Source organism: Littorina saxatilis, linkage group LG4 (genome assembly GCF_037325665.1).
Source record: "Littorina saxatilis isolate snail1 linkage group LG4, US_GU_Lsax_2.0, whole genome shotgun sequence".
Classification (NCBI taxonomy): Eukaryota; Metazoa; Mollusca; class Gastropoda; order Littorinimorpha; family Littorinidae; genus Littorina; species Littorina saxatilis.
In genome coordinates, this window is record NC_090248.1 from 19,084,233 (window position 1) to 19,101,227 (window position 16,995).

General features: G+C 39.5%; 1 protein-coding gene and 1 long non-coding RNA gene across 2 annotated transcripts in view; one reads left to right on the top strand and one right to left on the bottom strand.

The window, feature by feature from the left end:
- LOC138964165 (vesicular glutamate transporter 1-like) overlaps positions 1-16,995 on the bottom strand; it is a 48,919-nt gene that overhangs the window by 27,221 nt on the left and 4,703 nt on the right. The gene's annotated exons all lie outside the window — the stretch shown is intronic.
- LOC138964164 (uncharacterized) lies at positions 9,395-14,496 on the top strand. The gene is made up of 2 exons (XR_011455035.1): positions 9,395-9,831; positions 11,248-14,496. It is a non-coding gene; the product is annotated as an uncharacterized lncRNA (long non-coding RNA).

Here is a 16,995-nt window from a genome sequence, read left to right on the forward strand (position 1 = left end):
CGGTGCTGCTTTGACAGTTAACGTGCGCCACACACAAGACAGAAGTCGCAGCACAGGCTTCATGTCTCACCCAGTCACATTATTCTGACACCGGACCAACCAGTCCTAGCACTAACCCCATAATGCCAGACGCCAGGCGGAGCAGCCACTAGATTGCCAATTTTAAAGTCTTAGGTATGACCCGGCCGGGGTTCGAACCCACGACCTCCCGCTCACTGGTCGGACGCCTTACAACTAGGCATACCGTGTTGCGGTACTCACAGAATACTTACACAGCAATTCATTATTGAGGTGTCGTTCAAACTACGCCTATCCCCCCTCCCCCTCCCTACTTGGAGTGTAGTCCTTCAATTGTGACAGCAATAGGTGGGAAGAGGACGGCCGTAGGCCACTGGACTTGCACGCACTACTGACTACAGACTACCACCCCTGACTCTAAATGCGTAACTAACGGCGTGCGTGTTCCGCGTAAAAAGATCAAAGTCGTTATTTACCCTATGTTGGTAGGTCGGTCGTCGAAAAAAGAAGGGCGTCGTTCTTGGGAGGTTAGTTACAGTGTAAAAGGCATCCGTGCCGAGACATTTGGTCGACTAAAGGAGGGGGTCGTTCTTGGGAGGTTAGTTACAGTGTAAAAGGCATCCGTGCCGAGACATTTGGTCGACTAAAGGAGGGGGTCGTTCTTGGGAGGTTAGTTACAGTGTAAAAGGCATCCGTGCCGAGACATTTGGTCGACTAAAGGAGGGGGTCGTTCTTGGGAGGTTAGTTACAGTGTAAAAGGCATCCGTGCCGAGACATTTGGTCGACTAAAGGAGGGGGTCGTTCTTGGGAGAGGTCGTCACGGGAGGTTCCAGTGTAGAAGTAAATATTCCTTTTGGAAATTCCTTTCTTAACCCTAATAACGTTTTAAGACACCCTGGTTCTGTACACACCACGGGTTCACCTTGGTAGTGCACTTGCCTTGTATGTCTCTTTAGATTTTTGCCATAGGCGAACGATTTGCCACAATTGTGGCATATGGCCGGAGCAGCGGATCCGGATGGACCTGGCACAGGTGCATCTAATTCTTCCTCCACCTCCTCTGCCACAAGAACCATTTCTTCGTCTTCAGACTGCATCTGTAGAAACAGATGCTCCAAACCCATTAGAATGAGTGTGTGTGGGTGTGTATGTATGGGTTTGTATGTGCGTATGTGCGTGCGTGCGTGTGTGTGTGTGTGTGTGTGTGTGTGTGTGTGTGTGTGTGTGTGTGTGTGTGTGTGTGTGTGGGTGTACACGAGAGAGAGCTATTTGGCTTAGTGTGTGAAGGCTGACATAGAGTCCTATTTAATTAGTTTAATTACTTCCAGGGCTTTTCCCATCGTTGCGGGGATGTATAAATTAAGCTTCCTGCAAAGTTTTAGGTTTGAAGTCCTTACCAATTACGAGAAATAATTAATTCTTTATTGCATTGTTTAGCAACAGTTCTCCAGGACTTGGGCTATTTTTAGACCGTCAACACAGACCGTTGACGTCACTTCGTTCGGCCTCGCCGGGCTGCGTGACTTTGAGACTGTTCTGTTTACATTCGACACTATCAACACCACTTTGCAATTCTGAAATAAAATTTTCTGTGTTCGAAAGCTACAGCCAATCGTTATTACATATATCCCCTTAGGTAAAGTTTTATAACATTATTGGCACATGTAAACAATATGAATTAATTAATGAACGCTACGAATATGGCAGCCTTTAAGGGTAAGCGAGAGAGTTCTCGTGATTGTTTTAATTAAAAAACTCATTCATAAAAACTAGAGACTATGTTTCTGATCAAAACGAATGATTAATCTGCTGTATCATTCGCTTGTCGGAAAGCTCCGCCTACGCGCATCTCTCAAATATGACCTTCTCTTGTCTACTGGCTCGGAAGATTTATTCTACTCCCAAATAGCACTTCTTTGCACCTCTTATGACTCCTTCGTCCTCTAGAATCCCGTACCCATACCAAATACGAGCTGATTTGGTGAAATAAAGCACATTTCTACTTGCAAAACCCATCGAACAGCCATTTCCGGTGCTCGATCGCCGACATTTTCAGCTTTGAAGGCTATTTACGGGCAAATATCAATCGCTCCCTGACTTTTTATGCATCGAGAAACAAATTTAGTCATCGCTGAATCAGTAGCTTACCTTAAATCCCGACATAAATCAAACAATACCTAGAAAACAGACAAAACTTGCCTTCACACGTGTCAGGCGCCGCCTTCGGCCTCCGCTCGGCCTTTGATCGGTTATACCCCGTGAAGAGTTGCACGACTCAGTTTTGTGATTTTAGGTGTATATGATAAGCCAGCTGCAATTCTGTCAGAATGACCGAAGTCTTTTACGTGCCACAGAAGTGGCACGGGGGTTGGCCATTAATACACTGAACACAAAAAGTTAAGGATATTTTTTTTCAGTGGTGAAGCCTAGAAGTTAAACGTCAATGGTTTAGTCAGAAACTTAAAGATCTGCATTTTTTTCTGCTCAAAAATTGGTTTATTGGATTTGAACAATATTTAGGGATGACGTCATAGGCCCTTGACCACACTTACCTTCAAAAATGGCGTTTTTTAACGGCATGTTTCCCTTCGAGCCGTCGAAACGGTGGCTAAAACTGAACGATACTCAACAGTGAGTTTCCTTGGAGTCTTGACTAACAGGGCGTACCCATTTCGTTTAAATCCGCTGCGCAGTTTGCCTGATCTACAGTGGTGAAGGGAGCGACCGCAATTATTATTATTATTATTATTATTATTTTTATTATTAATTTTTTAATATTTTGTTTACCAATTGGAATTATTTAAATCAGAATATTTAACAGCTAGCATTTGCTATGAAAACACTTTTTTTTTTTTATAACATTTGTATTACAAACTTGCAAGATTTGAGTTGTAAACTTCTGAAATACATTTATACTAACCTTTGATACCGCGACATGGCAAAATGTGTTTCGCACCGTCTAACGTAATTGAAGATCTGAATAACTCCTAGGAGGCACAATGCTTATCATCATCGCATATGTGTGTCTTTTTACCTTGTTTGTATCACTCTGTTTATTCATCACTGCCACAGGTGTATGTGTACACAGGTACAAGCACTAGATACACAGGCACACAAATTAGCTATACAACTTTGCAAGTGACAGCCCATTGTATCATTATTCTGCTTGAGCATGAAAGACTCAGATGGATACGTTAATTAACGTGGACGTCCTTTTTTTGTCCAATAGGATAATACGAGCCGAGCAGCCGCTTTAAAGAAATGAAAACTAATTCGAGATGAACGCTGAGGTTTGATTAACCTTTTAGTCACTCAATTGCACTGAAATACGTCTGGTTCTCTCTAACAATAAACAATAGAGAGAATTGAATTGAATTGAATTGAATTGAACTTTATTTAACAAGGATTAAGATTTAAGGCTACGCCTTTTCTTACAATCTGTCCTTGGGACGCACAGACACACAATGATAAAATTGAAAAATTAAAAAGTTAAAAAGTTAAAAAGTTTACCAACAAAAGGAGGGCAGAAAACTTCAGCACGTGATGATAAAGATGACGATGATGACAATGATGATGATGATGATGATGATGATAAATATGAGGCATGAAGAGCATACATATGTGGTTATTCATAAAATCAAATGCATACTATGCAAGTAATTATAAGTACACGCTGGTAGCAATCGAACATGTAGCAATAGTACAACAAAAATATGTTCAGAATATACAATGCACAGCATATCTTTGGCGTAATACTAAGTGTGGTAATTCAAAAGGCGTTAAACTACTCTTAAGTGCTTAAAGGATGATGGAAGTGAATTCCAAACTGAGAGAGAGAGAGAGAGAGAGAGAGAGAGAGAGAGAGAGAGAGAGAGAGAGAGAGAGAGAGAGAGAGAGAGAGAGAGAGAGAGAGAGAGAGAGAGAGAGAAACTGAAACTGAACTTTATTACCAAAGGATAGAGGTTTTAAGCAAAGCCTAATCTTACAATCTTATACAAACACTTAATACAGACGCACAGAATATAGATAGTAAAATTGACAAGGTTATTGTTTCTTACAGACGTACATAATGTAAATAGTAATAAGGAAAAGGGTTATGGTTTTGTATACACACTCAAAAATGGGAAAAACAATATAGTGTGGAAATTGCAGCATAGTTGCAATAATGCATTGCATTTAAACATCCAAAACAACTAATAACAAAATGGAGAAAAAAAAATGTGGGGAGGAATTGTCCCAATCATTTGCATGTATATCATTATCAATACATACACATAAAGAACAAATCAAAATACAAACATAACTTGACTAAATGTAAAAAGCACTAAAATATCAGACATGAAAAGTGTTCTATTTACCCATTAAGCGGGAATGAAACTGGCGCCTAAACGTTTTCACAGAGGAGGCATTTCGGAGGGGTAGGGGTATGGAATTCCATAGAGACGCTCCTGAGAAGGATAAACTTGACTTGGATACAAGTCTAGACGAGGGATGGGGGGAATCAGGTTCTGGGACCCATATCTTTTTGTGGCATGTCTAAAATGTAATTTTAGATATCCAGGAACATTATTGTTAATTACTTTGTACATAAAGACAGCTTTGTTTAGCGTCAACTGATCTTTCAAGGGAAGGAAATTAAGGAGCTTTAATTTATCATCTGTTGGCTTATTTGACTCATGCAGAATTAGTTTTGCAGCACGGCGATGAAGAGAATTGAGTCGTTTGAGATGAACATCACTGCAGTTATCCCAAAGTGTTGAAGCAAAGTTGACATGGGGCATTATGTGGGCGTAATAAAACAACTTGAGTGCTTCCACATCGGCATAATGTCTTAATTTAGACAATAAGTACACATTTTTAGATACTAATTTGCAAATTTTACTCAAGTGAGTTTGCCATTTCAATTCTTGATCAACGGTAACCCCTAATAATTTATGCTCTTTAACTTGTTGCACTTGAGTTGAATCAATTGACAGTTGAAGCTGTAAGGGTTTTAATTGGTGTTTTTGTCTAGTTGTAATCACCATACTTTTCGTCTTAACAGGGTGAATAACCATTGCATTAGTGGTGAACCATTCTGTCATCCCATCTATACTTGTTTGAAGAGATTGGTTGACGGCTACCAAAGACTTCTGACTGGTGTGGATTGATGAATCATCCGCAAAGAACTCACATCTTACTTTCTCATCTGACACATTTAGAGGTAAATCATTTATATAAATACAGAACAATATAGGTCCTAATACAGACCCTTGAGGCACACCACTTTTGACATAATCATTCGACGAAGTTTTACAGTTGATGAATACATATTGTGTCCGTTTTGAAAGATATGTTTCGAAGAAGGCACAAGCAGAGTCATCTTTTAAGTAGCATTGTAATTTCTTTAATAATAAGGAGTGGTCTACAAGGTCAAAGGCTTTTTTAAAGTCCAGAAATAACGCTCCTGTTACTTCGGACTCATTAATAGCTGATAACCAAGTTTCACATAAAGAGCTGAGAGCAGTGTGGCATGAATGCTTAGAGCGAAATCCAGACTGAAATGGATGAAACAAATTCATTCGTTCCATATATTCCAGTAAATATTTCTTATAATGCTTCTCCAAAGGCTTAGATAAAACAGGTAAGAGGGAAATTGGTCGAAAGTTGTTAGGGTCCGTAAGATCCTTGCTTTTTGGGAGTGGCACTACCTTGGCACATTTTAAAATAGAGGGGAAAACGGTTTGTTGTATGCCAAGGTTGTAGACATAAGTCAGTGAATCAATTATGTATGGTAAAGCAAGTTTGAGCAACCGGACAGGAATCTTATCGGGACCCATTGATTTTTTATTCGCCATCTGTTCTATCAGTTTTCCAACCTCGTGGACAGTAGTGGGTGGAATAGAAAACGTTTCGTTTTGAGTCAACTTTCGTCCACAAAATGTTTTTAATTTGTCTAGAGAGACATCATTATCAAGGGACTCATTCTGCGTGAGACAGGCTTTCAGTTTCTCTGCGAGCGAAATAAAGTGTTGATTAAAATCTTCTGGAGTTATTTGTGACGGAGAATTGGTCGATCTCTTTCGAGATTTATCAAGAACTTCATTCATTGCTCGCCAAATTGTAGAAGTATCTCTCTTATCAGAAAGCAATATATTAAAATAATCTGCTTTTGCTTGCCTTACTGTTTTCAAAACTTCATTCCTTTGTAATTTGTACTCGCTTTTCATGTTATGTTCTTCAAAGAAATCACGCAACGCCATAGCCTCAATAATGTCCGATGTCAACCAAGTAGTGGAGCGTGTTTATCAATAATGGAACACAAAATCTCATGGAAAAGATTGCAAGCATCATCTGCGTTACTGCAATTAAATACTCTTTGAAATGGCGCTCGATTAAGATCACAGAAAAGGGCAGACTCGTCAAAGTATTTAAAACTTCTGTACTCGATAGTTGTATGACCTTTATGCTGTGATTTGGGCAATCTCAGAACAATCGAGCAAAAAACAGAATAATGATCACTGAAAGTGGAGTGTACTACTTGTACATTTGAAACAGTGGTCTTATCATCAGTATAAATGTGATCAATAAGGGTAGATGAATTATTGGTTTCTCTGGTAGGGGTTTTAACTAGCTGGTGAAGACCAAATAGAGCAGTGGTTGAGCCCCAAGTTGTTTGTGGTCTCTGTAAATTAATGTTAAAATCACCAAGCAATAGTACATTCTCATCCCGACGTTTTGCTCTGTCCATCAATGAAACAAAATCATCATTCCAACTTGTTGTTTCAGCAGGATTCCGATATATATAACATATTAACAAAGGCGAGGTCCAAGTGTGCTTTTCTGTTATATGATTCTGTCCTTTCGGTTAGGTGATGTCCTGTAATGTACAGCATATTCATGTAAAAAAAAAAAAAAAAAATGTACAAAAAGAGAATAAAAAAAATAAAAATAAAAAAAAACAAAGGCGAGGATTTACCATTTTTCAACTCCACCCACAAACATTCCACATTTTCATCTTCAAGATCGGCCCTTCGCTTCACAATGCCAGCAATAGACCGATGGACATACAGAGCAATACCTGTTTGGCCAGTTCGTGCACTATCGCGTCGTAAAACAGAGTAATTTGGAATATCAATCAGGCTGTCCGAAACACGCGAATCTAGACGTGTTTCGCAAACACCAAAACGATGTACGAGCTGTGGTTGTTTGTTCAAAAATACACAAACATCAGGCACTTTGTTGACTAAATGGTAAATGTTCGAATGCCCGATACGGAGAGAAGAATCCGCTGTTGACATTAAATAAAAGTGTAATATTAGAACAATTTAACAGCAACAACAAAATATGCAAAAATTCAAGCACAAAATGGGAAGAAGATTGAACAAACAAACAAAAAAAGAAGAGAAAGTGAGACAGTTGCGCAGCCCTAATGACTCACATACACGCGCACACACAAACAATTACTCCGATATAAGATCAAAATTAATGAAGGGAAGAAACTTGACCAAAAATTAAAAAATTAAAGGGAGGATACAATCAGTGAATCCCCAAACCTAGGACAAGGGCCTTTGCAAAAATACGAAGACAATGCAGTAAACACAAGCGCAGCCGCCCGGTCTTCACTTTAGATAATGGGAAGGGAGGGGGCACGATTATGCCTCAAACAATCGAAGATTGCGTGGCCGTAACCGGTTTCACACACTGGAGGCAACAAGGTCCGTTGTACAGCAATCCAGGTCAACTAAGAAAGTGTAACACAGTGTCTTATACAACAGCCAAACTCACTTTAGCGAGCTCAATGTTCTGATGAAACACATAATGTTCTGATGAAACACAAAATGTTCTGGTGAATCAATTAATGTTCTCATTAAACACACGAGTACGTTTGACACCGCAAAACACAGTTAAACCGCAGTAAACGTCGACACAAAAAGAGAACAACACAACAAGAACAATTCTTTATTTTACGAGGGTAATACTAATAGAGTAAGCAGTGATCTGCTTTTTTACATCTGGCCCTCGCCCTAAAGAGGGACTAGTCTAAAATTGCTAAAGAATAAGCAAGTAAAGAAAACTACTGCTACATGATTAAAATAAAATGAAAGTAAGAACATATCATCAATTTACATACAATACATTGCTTAAATGAAAAATGTAAGTTCATTTGACATGAGTTAAGAATTATAGAGTAGATTGCACTGACGCAACAAAGCTGTACTGAATGCCATGCCCATTGACATACACTGCATTCGAAAAAATCAGTGTATATAAAAATAATAATACATTGTTAAAAAGCACCGGTTGTTGGTTTTAACAACCATTCTAGCGACAACAGATGTTTATTTAGACTTCATGAGATAAGACGTATATCTGGTCTTAAAAACATTTGTGCTGCTAGTTTGCCGTAGGATTGTCGGAAGAGTGTTCCAGAGACTGCTACCTGAATAGACTAAACTAGATTTGAATAGGTCAATCCTAGGCAGAGGCATGTTCAGTCTCATCAATTGGCGTGAAGTTTTTAACGTGAATTTGGAAAATATGGTTTGAGGTACACATCCATGAATAATTTTATGCATAAGGGTACCTTTATTATAACTTAGCCTTGCCTTCAGAGGAAGAATGCCTAAGTTCATGTAGTCTAACTCAGATAGGGTTGTTTTCTTTAATAAGACTACTTTAAGCGCTCGTTTATGTAATCTAATTAGTGGTTTGAATGAATTTTCACTTGCCGAGTCCCACAAGGTAGACGCGTAATCAATAACAGACTGAATATGAGCATTAAAGAATAATTTCCTGGCTTCCAAATTCAGAAAGTGCTTGATTCTAGATAATAGATAAACCTTCTTGGACACTTGTTTAGACAGTTGTTCGATGTGGTGTGACCAAGACAGGTTGTTATCAATGGTCACTCCCAAAACTTTATGATGGTCGACTTTTTCAACAAGTTTATCATTAACCGTTAGATCGTGAAATATTGAGGTTATGTTCTGGCGTTTTTGCCTAGTTGTTATTATCATGCTTTTTGTTTTTAGGGGGTTAAGGGACATGTGATTTAGTTCAGTCCATTCACTCAACTGGTTTAAACTTTCTTGCAGTGTTTCTGATAAACGACTTAAATTGGTGTTACTAGAATTAGGTAGCGGCAGTAACGCTAGTCCCATGCGGGAAAGCGAGATCTGTGCTGAAAATAACACGTTTTCAATTTCCGACAGCTTTCAATATATGGCATATTATTGAAAATGGAAACTACAGAAATGAAGTTGGATTCTTTGTCTTTTACCCCATGCCATTTGTTTGCAAAATGTGCTTGGATTGAATGCGTGTGCGTGAATCACAAATACTCTCTCCGGATTTTCGGACAGCCGTGACGCGACCGCCATTACTACTTGCTCTTCAACTTTTTGTGGTGTTTCCCTTTCGGCGTTGTATTTTCTAAAAATAGTTTCATTCAACGATCGGAAACCAGTGTCGACTGCTAAAGAAAGAGTCCCTTTTCTTTCTAGGGGGGGTATTTTTTAGATTAAATCGATGGTGGATTTTAGACATGGACAATAAAAAATTGCCCAACTTTAACCTTTCGTAACTTAAAAACAACTCAAACGATCGTAGTCGTAAAAGATGCGCTAGAAAGTCCGATTTCTTGTGAATCCTCCAAATATGGAAGTTTCCGTTTAAGATTCATGCGCGCGAAGCGCGAGCCAATCAAAACCGAGGACCTGCAAAACCGGTAAAATCCGTTGCGTTGATCGCGAGTCATGGCGGAGTATTCAAGCGAAGCGATGGTGACGCACGCTTCGAGACAATTTGTGGAAGAAATCAAACCCATCCTTGGTAAGTGTTGATGTTTTTCTGTTCATTTAGTGTTTAGAAGTTGATCTGTCGAACCATTCTGCTGAATTTAGCGTTTTGAGTGCGTAGTTTTCATTTTGATGATAGTAGTTTGTGCTGGGTCATTTTGTATTGGGTGTTGAAATGGGGGTACTCGATAAACGACCTAAGTTATTTTTTGCCTTTCGCCGTACATGTGATATATTTGTTTCAAACTAATCTTGAATTATTACTCCGATGGTTTTTGTTTCTCAGTTGTTGTTTTCTTGAGGATTAAATTAGGATTAAAAGGAATAATTGTTCCTTTGCTAAAACCGGAAGTGCAAGACTAGGCCTAGCAACGAGTAGCGTAGCTTACATGCACTGACCCTAGCGCATCTCCATTCCTTCTTCCTTTCCCCCCCAGTTAATCAGAGTTTATGGTCCATCAAACTTGTGTGATTACTAATTTGTTTCTCATGACAAGCAAGGTGATATAATAAATTAGAAACGAGTTAAAAAATAACCAAATACATGACAGAAAAACAAAGCAAACTTTTGTTTTGGGACAAAAGTAAAACTGAAAGTAAACAGGCCTTCATGGTGGCTTCCAGTAAGTTCGTCACACGGTAGATTCGTCACCGGTCCCGGTAACTTCGCCACAGTAGTCCGAGCGCGGCTCTCTCTATCTCTCTCTCTCTCTCTCTCTCTCTCTCTCTCTCTCTCTCTCACCTCCTTCCACCCCTCCCTCTCCTCACATTGAGTTTCTCTGCCTCCTTGACAGTGAGGTTGAAGTCATAGGACTCCCTCTCTCTCTCTCTTGGTCGCGCGTGTGTGGGTGTTAGTCAGTGTGTGGGTGTGTGTGCGATGGTGTGTGTGAGTGTTTGTGCGTTTGTACGTGCGTGTGTGTGCGTGCGTGTCATGGATATGGGTGTATGTACGTCCGTCCGTCCGTCTCTCTCTCTCTCTCTCTCTCTCTCTCTCTCTCTCTCTCTCTCTCTCTCTCTCTCTCGCTCCCTCTCTCAGACTACATGCTTTTGAGAACTGCTCAATGAGTAGATCTCGGGTTGAGAACTGCTCAATGAGTAGATCTCGGGTTTTAAAATAACAACGCTCGGACTGTGTCGTCTGAAAACTGCTCAGTTGAGAACTGCACAATGAGTAGATCTCGGGTTTTAAAATAACAACTCTCTCTCTCTTTCTCTCTCTCTCTCTCTCTTTCTCTCTCTCTAAAAAATGTCAGTGAATCTTGAATCTCTCCCACAAATCAAACATCTGAAAGCATAAGCTCTAAGCTTAACACCCGCCCACCCCTGCCAGTAATTTCGTCACGGGTGACGAATCTACCGCGTGACGAACTTACTGGTAGCCTTCATGGTTTCAGTACAAAAATATTATGAACATAGTATTACATTTTTGTTTTGTTTGTGCGTGTTACAGATGATGCTCACTTCCAGCAAATGAAGTCTGCTTTCACACTCACAGCAACTGGAAGAGGTCGACCACCCAAACTTCAGCTGGTACCACTGACCAACAAGCTATTGTTGCAGCTGGATCTGCTTCGGTTGGAAACAGGGAGGGATTGGAGTGACCTGGTTTCATTTCTCCCCAAAGTGTTTGAGTGAACTTGCTGCAAGGACTTGAAATCAAGGCAGAAATTGAGGGAACAGTGAAAGAAGCAACAAAGCTGGGGAATAAGACTGGATTAGAACTAGAAGCATTTTTGGATATCGACGCAGGGCGTTGCATCATGGGCCGGAATGTTGGGGTTCATTTGCTGAAACATAGGATCACAAGAAACCACCTGCTCAATCCGGACCTTCTGGAAGACCTTGACCGTCCATCAGAACTTGTGAATGGCATGGTGCTCGATCTAATATCGTTCCACAAAAAGGAGAACCTATCGCTGACTTCTGCCAGATTCCTGCATCGGTTGTTTTTGGACACAACATTGTGCTTGCACCATTTTCTTCTTCTGGCAGAACATTCACAGTCGAATCTCCAGCAAACCTGCCTGCCATGTACACCTGTTTCAAGCAGTACTTGACTGACAACTTTGTTTGACTGACTTTGAAGAAGGGGTATATATGCATTTGACTGTCACTTCTCATCCGACTGTGCACTTTGCAAGAATTTAGTTTTCCCCAGAGAACTGTGAACAATGTTAGTAAATTTATCCCACATACGTGAGAGAGATAACCGTGAGATAAAAATCGTTCAAATCACACGTGTGTATATCATGTAAATGAGGTCAACCGGAAGGTCAAGCTATGTAAATTAGTAGTACATGGGATAAACCGGAAGGTCAAGCTAATCCTATCGAGGAAGGATATGCTTTGCTGTTGTTGTTCCTTTTGGTTTCTTTTATCCTGTGGCCACTGCTTTTCTTTTTATCTGGTATATTTTGAAGTGATGGGTTTGATTTCTTCCACAAATTGTCTCGAAGCGTGCGTCACCATTGCTTCGCTCGAATACTCCGCCATGACTCGCGATCAACGCAACGGATTTTACCGGTTTTGCAGGTACTCGGTTTTGATTGTTCGAATATTAAACTTAACAGTGTTGACAAAGGCGAACTACTTTGTCCTAGTTTGAGAGTGTGTGTCATGGCGGAGGAATGAATGTCAAATTGAGTAAAGTGGTTTGAAGTTCTAAAGCGGTTGATCCAAAGGCAATATCGCTGTCGGTGACTTTTAGTTAGATCTGGCACAGAAGTATATAATGTAGGATAAACAGAATACTACATGGCTTGCTGTGTCGTACCAGATTTACACTCGTTGCTTTTTCAAATCGTAAACAGCTCGCTTTCGCAGTTCACTATTTAAACAAGAAGGGCAAAGCCCATACGACTCACATCCTTGACCTTTACATGACCTTGACCTTCAGGGTCAAGGTCAAATAACTAAACCTAGCAATGACATCATACACTAAGAACTGCTTTACACATTTTTCCTACCAAAATACATGTGACCTTGACCCAAGGTCAAGGTCATCTAAGGTCATGCAACACAAAGCTGTTAATTCAAGACATAGGAAGTACAATGGTGCTTATTGGCTCTTTCTACCATGAGATATGGTCACTTTTAGTGGTTCACTACCTTATTTTGGTCACATTTCATAAGGGTCAAAGTGACCTTGATCATATGCGACCAAATGTGTCTCATGATGAAAGCATAACATGTGCCCCACATAATTTTTAAGTTTGAAACAGTTATCTTCCATAGTTCAGGGTCAAGGTCACTTCAAAATATGTATACAATCCAACTTTAAAGGACCCTTGCGACCTTGACCTTGAAGCAAGGTCAACCAAACTGGTGTCCAAAGATAGGACTTACATTGCCCTGTATAGCATACATAGCTAAGGTTGCCATTCTCGATAACTTCAGAAGAAAATGTGAAAAATGGCCGTTTTTAAGACAACAATTACGGCCCCTGTGACCTTGAACTTGAAGTGAGGTCAAGTTGCCGCACATGTTTTTTGAGATCTTGTAACCATACACCATCAGGCCACATCAGGTGTTGATAGACTTAATAGTGTCCAAGAAATATCCAACGTTAAAGTTTTCCGGGCGGACGCCGGGACGGACGGACGGACGACTCGGGTGAGTACATAGACTCACTTTTGCTTCGCATGTGAGTCAAAAAACAACTCGTGTAAATCTGGTACGACACAGCAAGCCATGTAGTATTCTCTAGATCTTACTTCAATCAATCAATCAATATGAGGCTTATATCGCGCATATTCCGTGGGTACAGTTCTAAGCGCAGGGATTTATATATATATTTTTTTAATTTAAAAAAAAAAATTTTTATGCAATTTATATCGCGCACATATTCAAGGCGCAGGGATAACAGTGACATTTTTATCTAAGCCTATACAATTTTGCCAGGAAAGACCCTTTTGTCAATCGTGGGATCTTTAACGTGCACACCCCAATGTAGTGTACTTGATTGAACACATATTTGTGAAGATAACATTGTAATCAATCTACACACCAAAAATCATGGCTGTATTTTCAGTAGTTTCTGAAATATTTCAATCTGAAATGTGCTACCCCCCTCTGGGGGGGGGGGGGGGGGGTTTGTCCACTCTTGGGGGATTATTTTCAACATTACACTGAATTTTACTGATGTCTGTAAAGATTACACTGTAATCTATCTACACACCAAAATTTTTCGTTGTATCTTAAATAGTTTCTTAATTATTGGCCTTGAAGTGCGAAAAACTGTAATTTTCCTGTTTTTCCGCTTGACAAATTGAGGTTTTTGACATTTTTGAGGCTCTTTTACTCCAAAAGCATTGAACTAAGCTGTCTGAAAAAAAATAGCCATGTTCTACACACATTTGTTTGGAATATGTGAAAGTTTCAGACAGCTGCTATACATATTGTGTGAATTGTGATGACCCAAAGTTGTTCTCCCGTGCAATTTTGCGATGGGTTTAATTGTGTTTTTCGTGAAGTTTGCATGCTTGCTGACAGAAGCCATATGAGATTAGAGGGCTAGAACTATGTGTTTTTTCTATTCTTGGTTGCTGATAACAGATCCTGAAAAGTTGAAAGGGCTGAGGATAACTATGTGGTACCCACATGCTGCTGAAGTTGCCCTATTTTACAGTTTTAAGCAGAGTCGCGACAGCGTATGTACTAAAATATCAAAATCTCAGGAACTAATAAAGGTATCCACTTACTTTTTTTTGTGTTTTGCTTGTACTTTATTTTTCTTTCAAGACATCACAAAACATTCACTCTCACTTCAAAACCAAGTTTTGACTGCCGCTACCTACTGAATGAATGGTTGTGTCATCTGCAAAAAGTTCACACAAATTCTCAATGTGAAGGGGACGGTCATTTATGTATATATAGAGAAGAGGAGAGGGCCTACAACTGACCATTGTGGTACTGACGCCATATCGTACATTCTGCATACTTGATGCTGAGGCGTTTGCGTATACAGCCTGTTGCCTGTCACTGAGAAAAGAAGTAATAAGTTCAACAGAATCAATCCCGAGTCCTTATAATGTGAGTTTCCTCAGTAACATCTTGTGGTCGATTACATCAAAAGCTTTGGCAAAATCTACAAAAACAGCTCCACAAAATTCATTATCGTTGATCTGTTCCTACCACTGATCAACAAAAGAGACTAAGGCGGTGTGACATGAATGATGAGCTCTAAATCCAGACTGGTTAGGGTAACATAATTGATTGTGGTCAAAGTGCGCTAAAAGGTGTTTGTTTATATGTCGTTCCAGTGGTTTTGATAATACTGACAGTATAGAAATCGGCCTATAATTTGAGGGGTCTTTCTTTTCGCCAGATTTAAACAGAGGAATGATTTTAGCCTGCTTGAGGGCTATTGGAAAATATTTTTGTTCTAAACAGAGATTATAAATGTAAGTGAGGATGTCAGAAATTACAGGGGCTAATAACTTTAGAATCCTTCCATCAAGCCCGTCTATTCCCCAGGTACCCGTTTGCTTTAAATGAGTGAGTACGTGAAATACTTCTGGCACCGTAAGCGGAGGAATATTTAACTGAGATGAAATTTGTTTTGATTTACAGAAGTCTTCCAAAACTTCCAATTTATTTAAGGTTGTTTTATCGTTTATAATAACCTTTTCAGCTATTTTGGAAAAATGTGTGTTTAAATCATCAGGTGATATGTCCTTTAGGCAACTTGAAGTAGGTGCAGTCGTTTTATTTGTAAGTTCATTTATTGCTTTCCAAATGTTCTTTGAATTTTGTTTTGAAGAAGCAAGGTCTTGAAAATACTTTCTTTTTTTTAATCGTTTCATTGAATTAACTTTATTTCTCTGTTCTCTATACTCCTCTTCTTTACCGATTGACTTTAAAAAATCACGATGATCAATTGCATCTTGTAATTCATCATCAAACCACGTAGGTTTTACTATGTGTTTTACTCTCTTAATTCTTCATGGAGCATGTCGATCATAAATGTTAGTGAAGGCATTTAGCCAGTGCGTCAGAGCAGCATCAGAATTCGTATGATTATAAACCTCAGGGAGAGAGGAATTACAGAGGTCACGGAGAAATGTGTCTTCGTTGAATTGAGAAAAGGATCCATATTTTATTGTCTTGTGGCCAGAGAGAGAGAGAGAGAGAGAGAGAGAGAGAGAGAGAGAGAGAGAGAGAGAGAGAGAGAGAGAGAGAGAGAGAGAGAGAGAGAGAGAGAGAGAGAGAGAGAGAGAGAGCTAGAGAGAGAGAGAGAGAGAGAGAGAGAGAGAGAAGAGAGAGAGAGAGAGAGAGAGAGAGAGAGAGAGAGAGAGAGAGAGAGATGATGATGATGATGGAACTTTAGTTTTCAAGGATAGAGGTTTAAGGCTACGCCTTTTCTTACAACCGGTCCTTACTTCTAATACAAATGTCTAATAAATGATAAACAAGTAAAACAACCTGACAAATAAACAAATTAAACGAACAAACCAGCAAACAAACAATCGAACAAATAAGCAAACAAGCAAATAAACACAAACGACAAAGTAAACATACATAAAAATAAATAAATAAATATATATATATATATATATATAAAAACACACACACACACACACAACAACATACAAATCAAACAAGCGAAACATGCAACATGTTAATTGAGGTTACACATGTAAAGTGATCGACGGTAAAATCACACGATACCAACGTTGACACTAATGCCTACAATAATAATAATAACAAGAAGAGCAAACGCTCGATCGAGTCACTTTCGCAGTTCTGAATATTATATGAGGCATCAGATGGACAGGAAGAAATTGCTATTCACAACACAATGCATACCTGAAGAATTCAAGACATACCTGTGACCTTGAAAAAGGTCAAAGGTCACCAAAGCAGACGTCAAAGTGTAGAGGTCACTGGGAGTCACGTTCACATAAAATTTGAGCCCGGTCACTTTTATAGTTTCCGAGAAAAGCCCAACGTTAAGTTGTGTGTTGCCGAACAGAAAAGGCTAGTTATCTCCCTTGTTTTTCTGATAACGTTCGTAAAAGGCTACAGATGTAAATACTTTGATGTAAAGAATAATCCTACAAAGTTTCAATCACATCCGATGAACTTTGTCAAAGATATAAAATGTCTAATTTTTCCTTTGACGCTGACCTGTGACCTTGAAAAAGGTCAAAGGTCAACGAAACCATCGTTAAAGTGTAGAGGTCATTGGAGGTCACGA